At 38.5% G+C, this 20,608-nt stretch overlaps 1 protein-coding gene across 6 annotated transcripts in view; it reads left to right on the forward strand.

Annotated features, from left to right (window-relative positions):
* Positions 1-20,608, forward strand: part of ehbp1 (EH domain binding protein 1) — a 302,265-nt gene that overhangs the window by 71,387 nt on the left and 210,270 nt on the right. The window lies entirely within an intron of this gene.

The raw sequence follows: 20,608 nt of genomic DNA on the forward strand, positions 1-20,608 counted from the left end.
TTAGTAGGGTAAATATGCGGGGCCAAGGGGATAGGCATAGGTGGGAATGTAGACTTCTTGGGCCGAATGGCCTCTTTCTATGCTGTAGGGATTCTTTGATTCTGTTCTTGTGTTGCATCATTTTATTTAATCAATGACTTAAGTCCTAAAACTTGGTTTAGCCAAGATAAGAATTCTGTCAACTGTGTATTTCCCTCAATTGAAGATGGCTGTGAATGAATCAATATTGTACTTTGGACACCTTTCTGATAATCTGATCAAACTTGCGATATTTTGACAATTTCTATGCTATTTTAAGATGATCAGGCAACAATTGTACTTCAGTTATTGTCTGTGGTTTGTTGACTGTAAATGATAATGGCAAGTTTCCACATCTTCATGTTCTTCATGGCTAAATTTAATTGATTCTGCAGTTGTAAGGACAAAGAAATCTATGGTGTGATTTACAATGCCCTCAGTCTAATGTTTTTACCATAGTCTTTGAATTACAGACTGTAGCAAATTTTGATCTCATTTCAGAGATAACATTCTTTGTCTATCTTTAATTCTAATTACGGAATCTAATTTGCAGTTTAATTAATGTCGGGAAAAAAGTCAAAATTCCAGTCCTTCAGAGCTCAGTGGAAATTACAATTGAGATGCTTACCTGCCTGAATCTGAAACACAGCTTCATAAAGTGTTTTATTTTCATGGCAAGTCCTAATTTTTTGAATAAACCAATCATAAATTTGGCTATTTTTAAAGCCATGTATTAGTCAAGATGTCAGGTAAGTGGTTCGATTTAATCAGTCACTTTTGACTAGATGGTGCTGGAGTGAGGCAACTTCTTGCAAGCTGTGCCCAGCATACTATTCTTTTACTCTATGCTTCTAAAACTCTATACTAATTGTCTTACATTCTAGTCCCTCTCCTTTCCTTCTCCATGAATGGTATGCTTTGTCTGTTTAGTGCAAGAAACAGTACTTTTCACTGTACACTAATACGTGTGACAATAAAATCAAATCAAAAAACTTAAAATTACCTTCCGAGTTATTAGGTACTCATGGAGTTCTTCCTGACCTTCACTGAATGATTGCTGCTGGCATTCTGTTACATTCATTCACAAGATTCTTCAGCTCACCTTGAAGAAATGATCTTTCTGGATGTGGTTCCTGAATTATTTAGCATCATTAAAACAACGGAAGATTAGTCATTTGGTGAAGGAGCCATTGATTCCATTGAAAGCTGTTTTGTGGTTTACTCTTGTATGACGAGCTAGCTCTCCCAACAAGCTACCACTTTATAACCCATTGATTCCCGTTAACTCCCATAACTCCCGAGTCCAGCTATTTTGTTTTTCTTTTTTGTACTATTCAACTTATAGGCTGCTAGAAAGCATACATGGGGACAGATTCCCTTTTGACAGAAAGATGCGCTGAAAAGGATTCCCGAATTGGTACCTTACAAATGTTTAAATAATGATTACAGAAGAGGGGACTCTGGATAGGGCAGGAGGAACTGGGAATTGAGAACTACTATTGAGCTAATTCATTTTAGAATTGAACCTTTAGTCAGCTTTCAGCTGTGTCATTGAATTATTTGTTTTGAGTGGGAAATGTTTATCTCTTTTCACATGGACAGGTAATGTAGGTCCTACCCAATCTCATTCTAAAATCTTTGCTGATCAGTCCAGTGACCAGGACACCCTTAGTTTATGTTGTCTTTTGGCCACTTGGGGGCAGCATTTAATTAGTGTTGTATAGTATAATTATAGGATTGAAAGTTGGATGAGTGGAAATCAGCAAGGTCGCTGGGTGGCTACTCAATGCAGAGATGAAATGAATGCAGCAATGAAACTAAGCTTTCTTGAGCTTGCATCAAAGAATAAATGGAAAAAAAAGTAAGAATAAGCCATTGTGCCATGGGGAGATGATGAAATTTAAGATCCATGCACATAATCTCTGGGTGAACCTCAGAAATGTTAATCCCTAGGTAGAATTATTTCAGCTGTAGATTGTATTTTATCTTAGTCATGGCAGTGTATCCAAAAATGCCTATTTGTGCATGATATTTCTCACTGAAGCTTGGGATAGGTTGAATAAAAATGCTTCAAGAAACATTTGATGATTATTTGAAAATACCAAGGAAGCTTTGCTTTGAAAATTTGTCAATTTGCTACCTCCAAAAATTGGCTGTGATTGCTTATTATGGAACTGTCAAAATATGCTAGACATTTGAGGTGATTAGGTTCTAAGCTGTCAACTGCTTTCAATTATTCTTTTATCCCTTTCAGCAGAAAAGCTCAATGTTTTAAATGGGGGCTGACGCTTAATACTTAAATAGTTTTCACAGTGAAAATTCATTTTTACAAATGGTATTCAGTGTATTTGTCATTGCTAAGTACATATTAGCCAAAAGTCTGATAGCTATTTGTATGCTACATGCAGCTTGGCTTTGAGTTTCCAGCATTACGATGTGTAGTTATCAAGGCAGTTAAACTCTTGCATGGACTAGAAGTGCCAGCATTTATTGTTTTCTACAGAGTTAAGCACGATATAGTTTAGTATCTACCAGTCGGGCAATGTTCCTAGATGTTGAAGTGTGAAAGGTATAGGGAGTGCAAGAAGGAATAGCAGCTGGAAGATGTTCTCATTTGTTGCCCAGTGTTCTTCAGCCAATTCTAAAGCCCTGCTGCCATAGCACTCGGGATCAGCTAATTCAGAGCCCAAGAATTAAATGCTGAACCCATAAAAGCATGATGTAACTCAGGGGAGCTTTAACTTTCCCAATGATGCAAATTTCATAGCTTTCTACATTTCAGATACTGTACTCAAAGTGGCAAGCTTCAGTTTATAGATCAGATTTATACGTTTAAAAGCTTTCTCACTAATTAGGGATAAAAATGTGTCACTTATTTTCCTGGAGTTGTGAAAAATGAAAAAATCGGCATGGGCTGAGCACAAATCAGGTACAGTTTTACAAAAGTGGCAAATTATTTAATAGTTAATAAATATTTGGCAGTGGATTATGCAGACAAATATTTTATAAACTGTTTTATCAAGAATAAAAATTGGCAATCATATGTTGAGCATTAATATGGTACTAGAACCTTTATGCTTATGTTTAATAGCAAGTTAACAGAATGGAGTTTATTCCATTGGTTTTTGATTTATTATTGTCGCATGTATTGGTATACAGTGAAAAGTATTGTTTCTTGTGCACTATACAGACAAAGCATACTGTGCATACGGAAAGAGAGGAGAAAGTGCAGAATGTAGTGTTACAGTCAGAGCTAGGGTGTGGGGAAAGATCAACTTAATGCAAAATAGGTCCATTCAAACGCCTTTAACAACAGCAGGAGGAAGCTGTTTTTGATTTTGTTTTTCGGTTGGTGCGTGATCTCAGACTTTTGTATCTTTTTCCTGGTGGAAGAAGATGGAAGAGTGTATGTGTGGGACTCTTGATTATGCTGGCTGCTTTTCTGAGACAGTGGGAAGTGTAGACAGAGTCAATGGATGGGAGGCTGGTTTGCATGATGGATTGGGCTTCATTCTCAACCCTTTGTAGTTTCTTGCGGTCTTGGACAGCGCAAGAGCCGTACCAAGCTGCGATACAACCAGAAAGAATGCATCTGTAGAAGTTGGCAAGAGTTGTAGTGGAAATTTCCTTAGATTCTTGAGAAAGTAGGTGTTGGTGGGCCTTCTTAACTATAGCGTTCGCATTGAGGGACCAGGACAGGTTGCTGATGATTTGGATGCCTAAAAACATGAAGCTGTCGACCATTTCTACTTCATCCCCATTGATGTAGATGGGGGCATGCTTCCTGAAGTCAGTGGCTATATTGGTTTCTCTCAGACAAGAGAATGCAATTTCCAACTGGACTTCTTTACTCTGGCTCTAAGATAAAGTAAATGTTTAAATCCTGTATGTTTACATCCTCTAATCTTCAAACAACTGAAGTTCACTCCTTCCAGCATGGAACCTGTTTACTGTGCCAGTACATCAATTATTACTGTCTGTCTCTGCTGCTTCCTGTAGGATATCAATTGCTTATGAAAAAGGGATTTGCTTTCTTGATGATTGCATTGACATCAATGACCTTGACTGAAGCTCATGTGATGATATATTTCTGCCTTAATTAACCTACCCCCTGACTACCGCAGGTAGTTTTCTGTGGCACTGTGGCCATATTTGTCCCTCTATTCCTCTCACATCCACTTCCTTTTGAGCATCTCGCCATGTTCCACCTCTCTAGCGCCTCTCATCCTCAGTCCACTGCCAACTCAAATATCACACTAAATTTCTCACTGAGATAGCTTCAGTGTTTTAACTCCCTCAGCCTTTTTGCACCATGTCCTCTTATTCTTGGTGATTTCAACCTGTACTTGAACTGGTCAAACTCTTGTTCTTCTGAATGCACTACCCTCCTTACCTGTGGTGTTACCGTGGGAGGGATGAGGTGGTGGGTTGTTTAGTTACAATCTTAACTTGGGACAGCTAGGCTTATTCTCCTTGGACCAAAGGCAATGGAGCAGAGATTTTTAAGGAGGTGTGCAAGGTTGGGACAGGCCTAAATGAGAGAGATTAGGGAAAGCTTTTCCCATTAGCTGATGGTGCAAGGACTCGGGCCACAGATTTAAGGTTTTGGGTATGAGATGCAGAGGGAATGTGCGGAAGAACATTTTTACGCAGTAAGGCTCTGGAACTGACTGCCCACAAGGATAGTGGAAGCAGAAACATGGAATGCTTTCAGAAGAAAATGGGATTGGCATTTGAAGTAATATACCCACAGAGCTATTGGGATCAAGCAGGGAAGTGGAACTGACTAGATTGCTCCAAAGGAAGCCAGCATGGAATCAATGGATGAATGATGGCCTCCTGTGCCATAAACAATTCTGACATCCTCTTTTCTCACTCCTGAATAAAACCTCTCTCCAAATAACTTAAAATCCAATTTCGGATTTGTAATTTCTAACTTTAAGCAAAATCAAAATACAGATTTATCTAGTCATTGATCCCAAATGTTAACTTTCTTTCTCTTTCTACAAATGTGGCTTGATCTAAATATTTCCGGAAATTTCTATTATTATTTTGGCCCTCTGTTGGTCATGCCACCACACTGCAATTGGTTTCCATTTTTAAAGTGGATACTTTCAATGTTGTTTCTGTAGCACTATCTTCTGTTCTTGGCCATCCCTAAAGTATTTTATAAACAACAAATTACTTTGTGTTTTGTTATGTAGGCAAATAAGACAAAGTAATTTTCTTGCATCAAGATCCAGCAAACAAAGGGCAATATGTAAGCAGGAACTAGGAGAACACGTTCTTCAAATTGTGCCATGCTCTCTTCCATGTTCAGGCTTTACAGAAGCCAGCAATTGGGGTCTTGGTTTATTAATTGCTCAGAAAGGGTGTACCACTGACAATGCAACACTGTCTTAGTATTTCACTCAGATACTGGCACTCTGCAGCCTTCTATCTGGGGTATTAATACCACTGAGGATGCATGAGGAGTCTGGTGTCCATCCTGATATTGATTTGTATTTGCTGCTCTGTCTCTGCTTGTGAATAGTTGGGTTAGCCTGCAAATTAGACATTGGATTTCACATTTTTTGTAGACAGATTTCTTTCTGTTGTGTTCTAGTTTGTCTGCTGTGGCTTTGGCTAACGCAAGAGATCCTATTCTTCAATGAGGACCCTTATTTTGTTACCACTAGTGATGTGTTGTTATCCTCAGTGCACCATCTCTGGAATTCTCTGCCCGTTGAAGTGGTGGAGGCTGCCTTGCTAAATATATTTAAGACGCGGGTTGATAGGTTTTTGATAGGCAAGGGGATTAAGGGTTATGGGGAGAGGGCGGGAAGGTGGAACTGAGACCCAACGGATCAGCCATGATCTTACTGAATGGCAGGGCAGGCTCGAAGGGCTAGATGGCCTACTCCTGCTCCTATTTCTTATGTTCTTATTGTCACTCCCAAACTGTCAAATCTGATACTAAAATAGATTGATTTGTTTTAGGTTTTTATGTGTATCTTTTCTGAAATAATTGCATTTCCAAGTCATTATTTTGTATCCCCAGTTAGCCTCTCGAGGGCAATTAATTGACAATTTAGGAATGGTAGTTTAGCTCATTAATTTAGTATGGTATAGCATAAGTCATCTCATCACATGGTAGTGGTATTTTGTATAAAATGTTTGATATAACGTTTCATCTGAGCGTGAATTAATAACTTGGCTCTGCCAGATAATGTTCTGCAGTGTAGATGATTGTTTAGTGATATTTTCACCCAAGTTAGAAGGTTGCAGAGTGCCAGTGTATACTGGAGTATGTAATCTGGGCTGTTATTTGTGTGCATGCTGTAGGAGTGTCACATTGTTGGTGGTACTCTCTTTTCCCAATGATATATGATGTTGACGGCTTGGACACACTGATATGTGCTTAGCTACCATAGTTGTTATGTGTGTGTATTATATTTGCATGACACACAGTGTATTTATATAGCCAAAGGGAGAAGGGCATTTGACATGGTTCAGAAGTCTGCATTTGTCCTGATTTATAATCATAACTGTTTGTTTCATTTCATTCAACATAATCCATTGTAGGGATAAATTAAATGAACCTAAGGCCTGTGAGCTTTGTATTTGAGGCATAGATCTGGAATACAAATTTGTAAGTTATCTCTTCCAGATGGCTGTGCCTGCAGTGCAGGGGGAGTCTATTAGTGTTCATCTGTTTCAATGGAATTTACCCTCACCTAGGTTTGAACTCAGTGCCTCCTGGTTAATATTATCATACAGTATTGTTGTTCACATTGGTGAATAATACCAACATTTAGGAGTGTGTGTGCAATCAGAGTTTCAAATTTGCTTGGCATTCACCATAAACTCTCTATGTTAAAGGCTATGGGTTTATAGAGTCTTTGCTAAAATTATTTATAAAATTCTGATCAATGACCAATACATTAATCAAAACAAATGAATGGGCAATTCGTACTGTGCAACAAAACGCAATACAAATAAATGTTACACCTTCATCTGTATACCGTTAACGGTATCCCACAGACATGATCTTCATTTACCATTCTAACCCACCAAAGTGGCTAAGTCTATTGTGCTGCTGGAGAAACCGGGTGAACTTAACATGGTAAGAAATCCCTCAACACCAGGTTAAAGCCCAGCAGGTTTATTTGGTAGCACGAGCCACAAGCTTTCGGAGCACTGTCCCTTCATCAGGTGAGTAGGATCTCTGTTCACAAACAGGGCATATATAGATACAAACTCAATTTACAAGATAATGGTTGGAATGCAAGATTTTACAGGTAATCAGGTAGGTACAGGTAGTCAACTCAACACGTCTGACCAAAGAACACACCTGTCAATGCAACATTAAGACTTCTTTACCTGTAAAGACTCGCATTCCAACCATTATCTTGTATATTGACTTTGTATCTATATATGCCCTGTTTATGAACAGAACTCCCACTCACCTGATGAAGTGCTGCGAAAACTTGTAACCTGTGCTACCAAATAAACCTGTTAGACTTTAACCTGGTGTTGTGAGACTTCGTACTGTGCTCACCTCTGTCCAACGCCGGCATCTCCACCTCAGAGCTTAACATGCACAGTGAATGACATCTCCGCATCAGAAATGAGGACAGCCAATTGCCCAACTCCACCTTTCATGTCCCATAAAGCCATTGCTTTCACAACACTTTGCTAGGCTAATATATTATTTACTCCTAACCTATCCAGTCGGTTTAAACTAGCTCTTGCTCCTTTTGTAATTTGGAGGTCAGATAAGATGGTCATTCGCAGTTTTCATTGTTAATTGTTTAGATTTATCAAAGCAGTTCATGTGTTTTTTTTCTCCAATATATTTGAAGGAACAGTCTTAACGTTATGACTTGGGATGTTAGCACTGATTTGCACTAGGCAACGTGCTTTAAAAGCTTTGCCCAATTCCTAATAAAAAACAGAAAATTCTAGATAAATTCAGCAGCTCAGCTAGTGTATGGAGAGAGAACTGTTTTTGAGATGTTGACTGAGTTAAACATTACTTCTGGAGAAGGCTCATATGGACTTGAAATGTTAACTGTGTTTCTCTCTCCACTGATGCTGCCAGACCTATTGGGTTTGTCCAGTACTTTCTGTTTCTATTTCAGATTTCCAGCATTTGCAGTATTTTGCTTTGATTGTCTAATTCCTACTGCTTTTAGGTCATGCATACAAATAAAACCCCTGTCTATATGTTAACAAATGCATAGAGTTCTTTCACATTGACGTTTCGCCCAATTGTTTGTCTCCCTAAAGTAATTTAAAGAGAGCATAATCAATCATAGGATTGTCATTTCGGGATTCAAGTCCAGCTCCAGAAAACTAGAGCATATAACATTCCTGTATGGGGGTGTTACTCTGTCGAAGGTGCTGTCCTTTGGTTGAAACCTTAACTGAGGTCCTCATTCTGTTCCTTCAGGTGGACACAAAGATCCCATGGAGCTATTTTAAAGAAAAACTAATGTTTAACTCAGTCAACGTCTTGACAACAGATGATCTGATTGGTTGTCATTCCTTTGATGTTTGTGGGAGCTTCCTGCGTTCCAGTGGCTGTAAAACACTTTGGAATGACTGCCCAATGAAAGAGGCAGAAACAAAAGGCTTGGGAGCTGGAAAGAATTGAAATATTAAGTGTAACGTGTCCCCACAACCACCCCTACCTTTCAACCACCATCTCACCCAGCTGTGTTGTTGGTTTCTTGGCATGTTCACTGACATTGACCAATGAAAATGTTTCACACTACTGATTTTAAAATACAAAACATTGGCAAAAACTGACCGATACCAAATGGAATGAAAAATTTCAAACTCTATCCATGAAGAGGACCTCCCTGCAATCATGGATTTATTTAAGTGAGTGTTGCTAATGACTCACCAGTGTAAATTGAGTTTGAGATATTTCTTTTTGTCCAGATGTAACCCTGAACAATGGAGAGTTAAAACTGTGTTTTTTCCAACAATTGGCAATGGTTTCTTGGTCATCAGTAGATTCTTAATTCCAGAAATACCAGCACAGTCTCCTCAATCAGGGGAGGCAATGACCTAGTGGTTTCGATGGATTTTTGTGTGGGCCCAAGTTGTCCATAACTTGTTACACTAGGAATGTTACTCAAAGATCGGAAGGATAGCCTTTGTCCGGACTGGAAGACATTATTATTGTTCTTGGATTAGGTCGGAATCTTTAGGCATCTTGGGTTGCTCTGCTTATTATTGACATAGAGAAAGTATTTCATTTTCTTGGACTAATATTTATTTTATAATCAGCTCAAACTTGCTTCCCAATTTTCAAAAAAGATCTTCTCATAACTCACTAGCATCAAATAAAATATTACCCAAACAAATGAGTAGCATTTTGAAGACTTCTGGTACTCTTCTTCAGTGGGTCTGAATCTGGGCTAATGAAATAAGATCTCTATTTTGGATAACTTCAGAGTAAGACAAAAAGTTGAGTAAAGTTTGGCCAAACTACATTGGCATTAAGCTTGACCTAAGGGGGTTGAAAAAAATCCATGTTTGTTTTACACCTATGGAAAAAGCCAATGCAATACATATTTAGAATAACTTCTTTCCCTTATAAATTATAGTAATGGTTTAAGGAATTCCGCTGAACGGGATTACAAAGTTTCAGGTAGTTCATTTGTAACCAAGTTTCAAAACTAAATGATGGAAAAGCTAAAATGGCTGATTGATAATCAGTTTGAAATAAGCAGTCCTATAACTGGATTTTATTAACACAAAGTAGCAAATTACTATTTGTTACTTTTCAGCTTTTTCCGAGAAAGCACTATTGAAAACTTCTGTATGCAAATTGTATTGTATTTTCAGGATATGGAGTAAAGTCAGCATTGTTACATTCTAGTTTTATTTAAATGTCCATTTCAATAGGCTTCTATCTTAACAATATCTACTGTTTACAAGTTAAAATCCTCAAGGTGTTAATGTTAAATAAATGAGATATAGCGAAGACTGTGACCGTTCAGTAATATGGGCTTGTGCAATTGCCAGAGTTAATGTATCCAGGCGTCAGTTTCCTGACAGCCTTGTGGCCTGGATGGGTATGGAAGAGTAGGACTTGTGATTTTGCAGTCTGCTGGACAGGAACATTTAAATTCCCATTGAGCTAACACTGGCAGCTTGTGAATAACCATTCTATCATTATTGTGAGGAAGTGTGTTTGAGGCTAAGTGTTTCCACCCGATGACACTACTTTCCTCAATGTGAACTGGAATCTAAAGGAGCAGTGTTGTTATTCCTTTTGTTAAAACCGTATCAAAATGTTAATTAGTATCTAATTGGTGTAGCCATTAGGAAGGTTGAAAAATGAAACTATTAAATTAAAATTGAGCGATGAACTGATGCTTCATTTTTAAAAGATTCTTCTGAATGTATTTCTAATGGTACATGTACTTACCGGCCAAGCGAAATTAGTCAAAGAATCGTGATCAATAAAACAATGTCATCTTTGCGGAAGAACTCACCTTGATTAGAAACTAGCAACTAGAAAATTACAAGTTTTCAATTAGGGTGGCACAGTGGTTTGCACCACTGCCTCACAGTACCAGGGACCGGTACTGATTCCTGGCTTGGATCAGTACCTGCATGAAGTCTGCACATTCTTCCTGTGACTGCATGGGTTTCCTCCGGGTGCCCCAGTTTCCTCCCACGAGATGGCTAGGTGCATGGCCATGCTAAATTCTCCCTCAGTGTACCCGAACAGGTGCCGGAGTGTGGCGACTACAGGATTTTCACAGTAACTTCATTGCAGTGTTAATGTAAATCTACTTGTGACGCTAATAAACAAATTTTTCAGTGAGAGTGGTTTTACTGTCTATGTTTGCAGTAAATGGATATAGACAATGAAATAAAATAAAAGTGCTGGAAAGACTTGACCAATATTTCCAGCATTTCCTGTATTATTTCAGATTTCTAGCAGATGCAATGTTTTGCTTCTATAAGAATGAAATTTCTGTTTGATTCAGTTCCGACACTTATTACATGAAAATTGAAAGCGTGTTGAAGAGTGCTTTTAATGAGGGAGTGATTCAAAGTTGTTAACCAATTAAGGGTTCACGTGACAAACAGCAACATTCAAACAACTCATATTTGACATTTGAACTCTGAGATTAAATTGCAATCCTCACAATTAAATTCTCTTTGAGGGTCATGGTAGTTTCAAGGTGATAAACCAACTCTTCTGTGGCTGGTTTGCAGTATTTCGGGGCACTGTTGATGATTGACTAATACTCTAGAACACTAATGGAACTTGGAACTGAGAATCCTCTCATTTTGCTCCAGATGTAGGGTAGCACAATGGCAGTGGTTAGCACTGCTGCCTTACAGCGACAGGGATTCGGGTTCAATTCCCGGCTTGGATCACCGCCTGTGTGAAGTTTGCACGTTCTCCCCGTGTCTGCATGGGTTTCCTCCGGGTGCTCCGGTTTCCTCCCACAGTCCAAAAGAGATGCTGGTTAGGTGCATTGCCCATGCTAAATTCTCCCTTGGTGTACCTGAACAGGTGCTGGAGTGTGGCAACTAGGGGATTTTCACAGTAACTTCATTGCAATGTTAATGTAAGTCTATTTGTGACCCCAATAAATAAACTTTAGATAACTTTTCAAGCCAATACCCTAATGAGTAGAAACAGCTGGCATTGGGTCTGTCAACTCTGTTCTTATGGAGTGCTCCTTGTAACCATACCCTCTGACAGGGAGTTGTATGCTGCCCACTGACCACAGCTGACACCTGAGCTCTTCACCGTGGGATAGAAGGAAAAGGAGGATGGTGATGGAGGATTCTCTCTGGAAGATCAAGGTGAATGAGCTTCAGCAAGTGGCAGTAGCATGGAATCTTATTCAATCCCTTTTTAAATAAATATTTGAACAGGAAGAATATTGAAGGACCTGACAAGAGTGGATTTCTGGGGACCAAACAAACACAGGAACTGGAACCAAATGATCTCACTCTGAACTAAACTTCTGTGAGAACCTCCTTTATTATGTTTGAATTCAGAGTGGTTTAGAAATGTTGCTACCGAACTCAGTTTAGAAAAATGTACCCCGTGGAAAATGCCCCAAGCGCTAAGCCTGTTTTACTTTGCAATCTTTTGGTTTTGTTCCAGGCCACTTTGTGCTACTTGGTTTTGATCAGTGAGGTCCAAGTGCAGGTCAGCACAGACTGGGATCCCCAGTTTACAGTCGTCATCTTCAAATATGTCCTGTTAAACCAGAGTCCAAGTAGGTAGGAAGCGACATTGGCTTGTTAAAAGATGGGATTGTCTGGAGAGTTCACATCTTGTGTAATGCACTGCTCGACAATCACCAGGCAAGAATGTTCCCTTCCTGTTGGGGAACACTTCAGCGGTCATGGGCATTCGGCCTTTGATCTTCGGGTAAGCATTCTGCAAGGCGGACTTCACGACAGCGCAGCACCGCTGAGCAGAGACAGATACCCAAGTTCCGCACACGTGAAGATGGCCTCAACCGGGATCTTGGGTTCATGTATCTGTAACCCCCATGACTTGCAAAATCTCACTAACTGCCCTGGCTGGAGACAATACACTTCTCTTTAACCTGTGCTTAACCCTCTCTCCACTCACATTGTCTGTACTTTTAAAACTTGATTACCTGTAAAGATTCACATTCTAACCATTATTTTGTAAATTGAGTTTGTGTCTTTACATGCCCTGTTTGTGACTAGAACTCCCACTTACCTGACGAAGGAGCAGTGAGCGCTCCGAAAGCTAGTGGCTTTTACTACCAAATAAACCCGTTGGACTTTAACCTGGTGTTGTGAGACTTCTTACTATAGGATTACTACCAGTTCTAGGTAGAATATTGATATTACACCTATTACTAACAGTTACCATAATTCACTGATAGTCTTTATGTATTAGTGCTGCTAATGAGGGTGTTCCAATTACCATCATATTGTTATTAACTCTCAGTACAATTTCAGTGAATTACTGTTAGTTACTGATGGAATGAAAATTTTACTGGTTTCTCAAATTGGTTCTCCTACTCTCTGTTCCCCCTCTTCCCCTGCTAAAGGGTGACCTATTAGTTCCCAGAACTTCTCTCAGCAGCTGCTAACAGAAAACTATGACTAAAGATGTTCAACTGAAGGGAATCTGACCATTAGACCTATGATAAATGCAGAAATAAGCACAGGTTTCACGTGGTCAAACCTCCACCCAGACTTTGTGACCCCTCCTGACAGATTTATATGATAAGGCTTACAGCTTTACCTTTGTACAAAATTATTTGCTTATAACATCATTGCAGTTTCACAGAAATAAACTGTAGTTTATTGTAGAGAGACCTGATTGTATTAACCTGAAACAACTCGTGTTGAACCTGCCGAAATTTTGCCAAATTTGTGGTTTTAAATTTCTGGGCTGATATTAGGCACTTTTCTCTCACTGGCTGCTAAATCCCTGTATGAAATATCTTCGGGCAGTTGAACCTGTTCCTCATGAGCATTGACCTATAACATGAGCTACTAATGCCACTAAATTAACAATTGGATTCAGAAAATCTGCAGGATGGTGAGTGTGGAAGGTGACAGTTTGCCCTTTGCAATAGGAATGCATCTCTGGAAATGTTTATCGTAGAAGGAACTTTTCTAGATTTGTAACCATGCGATACCTGATTTAATGTGCCTGATACTGCCTTTAGTTGTCTAAAATTTAAAAACTATTTTTCTGCACTAAAATCACCGAAGACAAAAGAAGGATAAGTTTAAAGTTAACAATGCTCTGCTGGCATGTTTAATATTCATTGTAAGTATTGACTATTGTCAGTATTTTTAATACTTTCTTAAAAGTAATAAAAGATTTTTTTTTCAAAACAAAACTATATTGATTTAAATAAAACAGCATAGAGCTGGTCACAATGCGGTAGAGAACTGGGATTAAAGTTACCACACTTAAACTACTTTGTTTTTTATAAGTGGCATATCTGTTACTTAGGTCAATTATTATGATTAATTAAAATGCAACAGATGTAGCTGAATAAGCTATTTTGGGGGACTACAGAATGTCTTTCCAGTCCTGTGAGGTAGGCTGACTGTCATTGTTAACACCTAAAACAGTAGCTGCCTTTGTGCGCCAGTTGACAGTGCAGATGGCCAATATGGTTTTATAGTTTAACTTGACTGGCTTTAGCCTCTACTTCTGGATAATCCAGCCTAGTACAGTGGATACAGGGTGGTCTCACTGGCCAAGTTTAGTTCTAATAGGCTTATGGCTGATAATCCAAGGCACTGTAGATCACATGTGAAGTCTGCTGACCTATTCTTCAGCGAAATAAGGTTGTGCTGAATGAACTTTGACATTGCAAGTTCTTTAGCTATGGAGCAATACTTTTTAATATTTGGGAGATGATAGCAAATAATTGATTTTGTCTTTGCAGTTAGAATGACGAGTTAGGATTTGAGTTTATGTGATGCTGTGCTTTGTATTTACAAAGTTGGATTGATGTTGCAGGTATAAAAATCAAAGAATCTTTTATTTGCATTTTTGAAGGAATTTAGCCAACGTAAAAATGGATAAATTTACTTGAACTAAGTATCTGCTGAAATTTCCAATCTAGACGAAATAAAAGGGCATGTTAGTCAATTACTGAATCAGCAAAATGCTTTAAATTTGCATTATCTTGAGGTCTAAAAAAAATCAGTATGGGTCATTTATTTATCAGTGCTGGAATCCTGTCAGATCTCATCAAAAGACAATGAGTGAACAAAACATAACTACTCATTCCATACATGAAGCTGGACCCAATTCCTTAGCAATGTGTGCTCTGTGTCCATATAGACCCTCCAATCTGCTTTCTGCCTTGCTCATATCCCTGAGGCTATACCAGTGGAGTCACTTTAAATCCTATACAACAAGGACCATGGGTTTGTTCTCTACTTTCATTCTTCCTTATCACTGTACAACCTTAAGGTGCCATTGACCTTACTTCCGACGTATCTCGCATTTAAGTTTTCTTAAATGGCTCAACCATCTCCTGATTAAGCTCAGGCAAATCAAATCAGAAATACTGTATTGCTTTTAATGTTTCCCCCAATGCTTGCAGTCATTTTAGTGTCCCGTAGAGCACCGTCCCCCACTCCCTTTCTCTTCATTCTCCGTATCCTAGTCTTGACGGTGTCATCTACAAGTCAGCTTTGAGTCAGACTCATCAAATTACGGTTTGATTTGTCTACCTTGATCTGTTCACCTTCATTGCTACACTTCCTCCAACTGCTCCTCTAACATTAAATAAAACATTTTACCCAACTAAATGTTGGCAAGCTGGTTCCAGGCCTCTGCCCATACCTCGGCACTATGACATTAGGGGGAGTGATTTTCTGACCTCGCCACGTTGTTAGTAGATCTCACCAGTCCTGGAGAATAGCATGCGAGCCTAAAAATCCATTTCGCGTCCCACACCAAATAGTTTGCGAGTCTCCCAGTCCCTCCCTGGTGGTTCAGATTGCGCTGATAAACACAAGTACAAAATAGGCAAGTTGCTTTGAATTAAAGGTTTAATATGTTATATGCAATTTGAGTTTTTGCTGTAACAGATTTTAACCTTGTCAAGTGACATATTAAAATCTAAAATTATGGATAGTGTCTTCATTCACAGATACTCCTGCGGGTACAACACATTGCTGCTGATTTTTGTTTTGTATACTCTGTTCAGTGCTAATAGACTGCATTGGTTTCCCATATTTTATTCCATGCACCCAAACTATTGGAATGCCGTGAAATTCTAGCTCTGACCAATATAATTAATTTGAATTCAGTTCAGTTGTCATGCTTGTATTAAATTTCACAAGTATTGTGTCATGGCATCTGGTTTAAATTTCCATAATGATCCACATAGGTGATTAAAGGGATCTAATTTACCTCTAATTTTGTGAGTAGTTGGTATGTATTCTTCTTGCTTTTACAATCTACACATACAAATAGGAATTGTCATCCCAAAAGGAAAAACATCACCTGGGGGCACTGTCGCTTCAAGAAATACATGCCATGTTGCTATTCTTTCCATGTTCATCATTTCGCACTTTGTAAGACCTTGTCTTGAATTGCAGCCTTATTTCTTTCTCTTAGTCGTGTTATCAGTACTTGCCAGAAATGGGAGGAATTGCATGACTGAAATTAAATGAATTTTTCAATTTTTAGGAATATTAGAGAGTGAGTACTTTTGTCTCCAGCTCTGCTCCTACAGCATGTCTGAACTTTGTGCTATCTTCACTTTTTGATTCTGTCTTTTATCCACTATTTACATGTTGAAAAGATAGGAATTTAAAAAAAAAATCCCACAACATAGACCAAACATTCCTGGAAAAATAAGTGAGTTCCCAAAATGCACTGTTATTAATACACAAACTAACCAGCAAGTTCAGGGGAAGAAGAGGTGTGCTGTGAGTCGGAGAGAGGTGCACTGTGAGTCGCGAGTCTCCAAAACTCATTGATCGATTATTCCACTCCACTGTTTACTGCATCTTGCCCTCAACCTTCCCATTATTTTTAAGTACTTGCTGGATTTGCATTTTAATTGTCAATTAATTTCACTACAGGAAGTTAGGGCTTGTACTGTAGAGCTTAAGTACCTTTTAACACTGTGATGATACTGTGATGCCAATCAATCTCTTTGGCCTACAAAGAGCCATTTAAACTACTAGATATCATTTCTGAAAGTGGTAAATTCTTATAGTTCAAACATTTCTCATTTTTAATTTTTTATTCCTTTTCTCTCCCTTAATCAAACTTTCCTTTCTGTATTTAATTCACCTTCCTTCCGTTACTCTATTTGTTTCTCAATCCTTAAATCTCATTGGTTAGGAAAAGGAAGGACAAGGGCAGAAAATGCCTGGGAGTGGCATCTCCTGCAAGTTCCCCTCCAACTTACACCCCATCCTGACTCAGAACTATATCACTATTGTTGGGTCAGAATTCTGGAATTTCTCCCTAGGAGCACATGGACTGCAATGGCTCAAAAAGGCAACTCACCACGACCGTCTTAAACAAAGAACAAAGAAAATTATAGCACAGGAACAGGTCCTTTGGCCCTCCAAGCCTGCACCAACCATGCTGCCCATCTTAACTAAAACCCCGTACCCTTCCGGGGACGCTATCCCTCTATTCCCATCTCATTCAGGTACTTGTCAAGATGCCCCTCAAAAGTCACTACCGTATCCGCTTCCACTATCCTCCCCGGCAACAAGTTCCAGGCATCCACCACTCTGTGTGTGTGTGTGTATGTGTGTGTGTGTGTGTGTGTGTGTGTAAAAAAACAAAAATCTGCCTCATACATGTCTTTTAAAACTTGCCCCTCGCACCTTAAACCTGTAATTGACTCTTCCCCTGTGAGAAAAAGCTTCTGACTATCCACTCTGTCCATGCCTCTCATAATCTAGTAGACTTCCATCAGGTCTCCCCTCAACCTCCAGCGCTCCAGTGAGAGCAAACCAAGTTTCTTTTGGTGATGATTACAGGTGGGCAGTAAATGCTGGTCTTGCTATTGATTCTCACAACCTGTGAATGAATTAATAAATAGAATGACACAGGATGGTCAAGGGGCCATTAAGTTCTATGGTTGTTCCTTTTTCTTAACAAAGAAATTGGATTTCATCGTGACTGATTTGTGGGAAAAATATGAGTTGATGGGAATCAATGACTGGCTGTGGTCCACTGCAACCGTTTGTCCCACCCCAGTGGTGCATTGGCTGCAACTTTAGGATAATATGATTTCTTTGGTGATTTATTTCCCAATTATTTGGACTATTAATGACTTGGGCTTGGCCTGTCCTTCATTCCTGCCATAAATTCAACAAGTTCCACAATAAGCCTGCTAAGTCTAATGCATGTGAGGCATTTTGTGTTGTTTATTAAATTGTTCATGCTACTGTACATAAATCCTAAAAATATATTTTCTGCTCTTATTCCCTGTGATACTGGGACCAAAATTTAATCTAAAAGAGCAGGAAAATGACTTTATGAATGTTGTGACATTGATTGCTTTGAGAAATGTAGTCTCAGCCTCGGTGAGTCAGTACAACAACTTTATCTTGCTCTTTTTTACCGTGCAAAAGCACCTGCAAAGGTGCTCTTTATTTATTTGGCATTTTTCTCACCTGATGAAATTACAACCTCCAGAACTGCAGAGGTCACGGTTAGCAAAGAAAGTGTGCATTCCCAGGCAGAACTCATTGTTGAAGTGGGCAGTATTCATAGTTGGGATTTAATACAGCTTTACCAGGTGTGAGAATGCCTTTGATCTGCAATTTAGCTTCATAATAGGGTGTGCATACCAGTTCATTCACAGGCTATTAAATTGGCCAATTGAGTTAGTTTTGTCATTCACATCTAAGCATTAATTTGTCACTAGCCAGGCTTTGATAATGAAACTGCTGGAACTAGGTGCCTTTTCTGTGAAGTAGAATAACTGAATGGAAATCTCTATCCCTAGTAGTTGTCCATGAGAGGAATTTTAAAGATTTTGTGGTGTTGCTACATAGTATTTATAGTTTTATAATCAAACTTGGTCTGGATACATTAATTTTCTGAGATGACATGACAGCTAAAATTTATTTTAGAATGAGGATAATATTATATTTGACACTATTTTACAGCAGAGTTAAAAGTTCCTTGTCCGTACAATGTAGCGTCACAATATGTTTACATATTTCAGCCCAGAAACAAGGGTTCTTTTCAGGGTGGTGGTTACAATTTAAGTCAATAAAGAATTGATTTGTCTGCTTAACAGTCTAAAGGTGTTCACAAAGCAGCTGAAACTTTTTAAATCTGTGCTTCAACCTTAAAATGAAGACTTCATTGCACTTAGTTATATTGCAATGTGGACCCCAAACATCAAGACTCTCTTTACTTGCCTACATGTGTTGCTTCCCTAGGATAAGCAGTTTTGTGCTCCGGTTTTACATTAATATGAAAACTACAACATGACTCACCCATTAATTTTTTGTATTGTATTGGAAAATTTGTTCACAATACATTCATTGCACAGAAGATATCTAGTTAATTACCCTGAGTCTGTTGAATTAAATAAAATAGAATGAATGCTTTATTAATCATCCGTACAAAACGTGTGCATAAAATTGACTTTAAACAAAAACAAGATATAGTGACAATCTTTGGTACGAGATGTAATGAGTGTTGTTTAAAGATTGGAGGCAGCATGCAACCATTTTCGCTTCAGCTGCTGATAGTGAGCTACTTAACTGTATTGACAGTAACAGCATAATGATAGCAGTATTGTAATAAATTGCTGGGCCTTTATTGTACAGTACTTATTTCATTTTACAGGTTTTTCAGATCCTTGGGCATTAATCTCATTCACAGATTGACAGTGGCAGCAAGGGAAAAGAGTGCCTTTATTGTTTATACTCGTCAAATCTGTTAAACCTAATTCTGCTGAGAGTATTTGCATATTCTTAAGTATTTCTTCTGAGTGGGCCTAAATCCTTCTTGAGTGTTTGATGCATTTTCAAATTCATTCTTAAGGTATCTACATGCACTATTAGTTCTGTATAATGCAGCCAGGCATAATCTCTCAGATAAGGCTGGTCTTCAACAAGACTTTCTATGAAGGATGGCATGTTACATTTCTGACTTACTCTGCTCAGCTCCTATATCAACAGAAATGTCAAGTACTGTACAGCAGAATATCTGAAATATATGCCTAGTAGCAGCGGACATCAATAAAGGCAAAAGGTAGTTTCCAGGATGTTACATGTGTACTAAAAGCCTAATAGCCTGCTTTCTGTAGTTTTGCATTCATTCTGCCCTTTAAAATTAATATTTTATCAAGATTGTGTTATCACATTATTCACTAATGGTTGCATGTATAAATATATTTACCTCCAAAAATTCCCGACTCGGGCAGCTCGTGGTTTTGTTAATTGGCAAAGTAATTAAGTCAAACTATTGCATAATTGCTATTTAATACTTCATTTGCTTCTTCAGGAGTTGTATTTTCGGTTATTATGGCCTATGTCTGTACAAAGAAGATTTCCAGTTGGTTTGATTGTGACCTCGTTTAGGGCATTTTTAATGGAATTACTAGTGATTTACTTGGTTTTACAATGATGAAAAAAATAGTGCTTGAATAATGCAGCATGTTTTCAGTTGCTGAACTGAAGATTGTGCAGTGAATATTTGTAGCTCTGTCTCATGGATGTTAATGGAAGGAATAAAGATTAATTCTCTTAAAATTAAACTGACAATTTTCAAAGTCAGTCGCTACCACAGACTTCAAGTAAAATATACAGTATGCGGACATTGGTGCTGTTTTATCATTGGCCATAAAAGTTCGACATTGCAATTAAGCTGCAGCCAGATCAGAAGATTGTGAATAAGTTGTTAACTTGAACAATTAGATCAGGAAGGAAATTTATTTAAACTGTAAATAGGATATAGTAATTTACCTATGTTTCTTTTCAAAATATTGCTGTTCTGTGCATGTGACATGTCTAGGTTTTTCACTGAAGTGTATTGGTTGGAATGGTGGTTAATATACTCATACCCGCACATTAACTCCAGTGAAGCAGATTTTTGTCACTGATATTT

This window comes from Carcharhinus amblyrhynchos, chromosome 12 (genome assembly GCF_965287045.1).
Source record: "Carcharhinus amblyrhynchos chromosome 12, sCarAmb.v2.hapA, whole genome shotgun sequence".
Classification (NCBI taxonomy): Eukaryota; Metazoa; Chordata; class Chondrichthyes; order Carcharhiniformes; family Carcharhinidae; genus Carcharhinus; species Carcharhinus amblyrhynchos.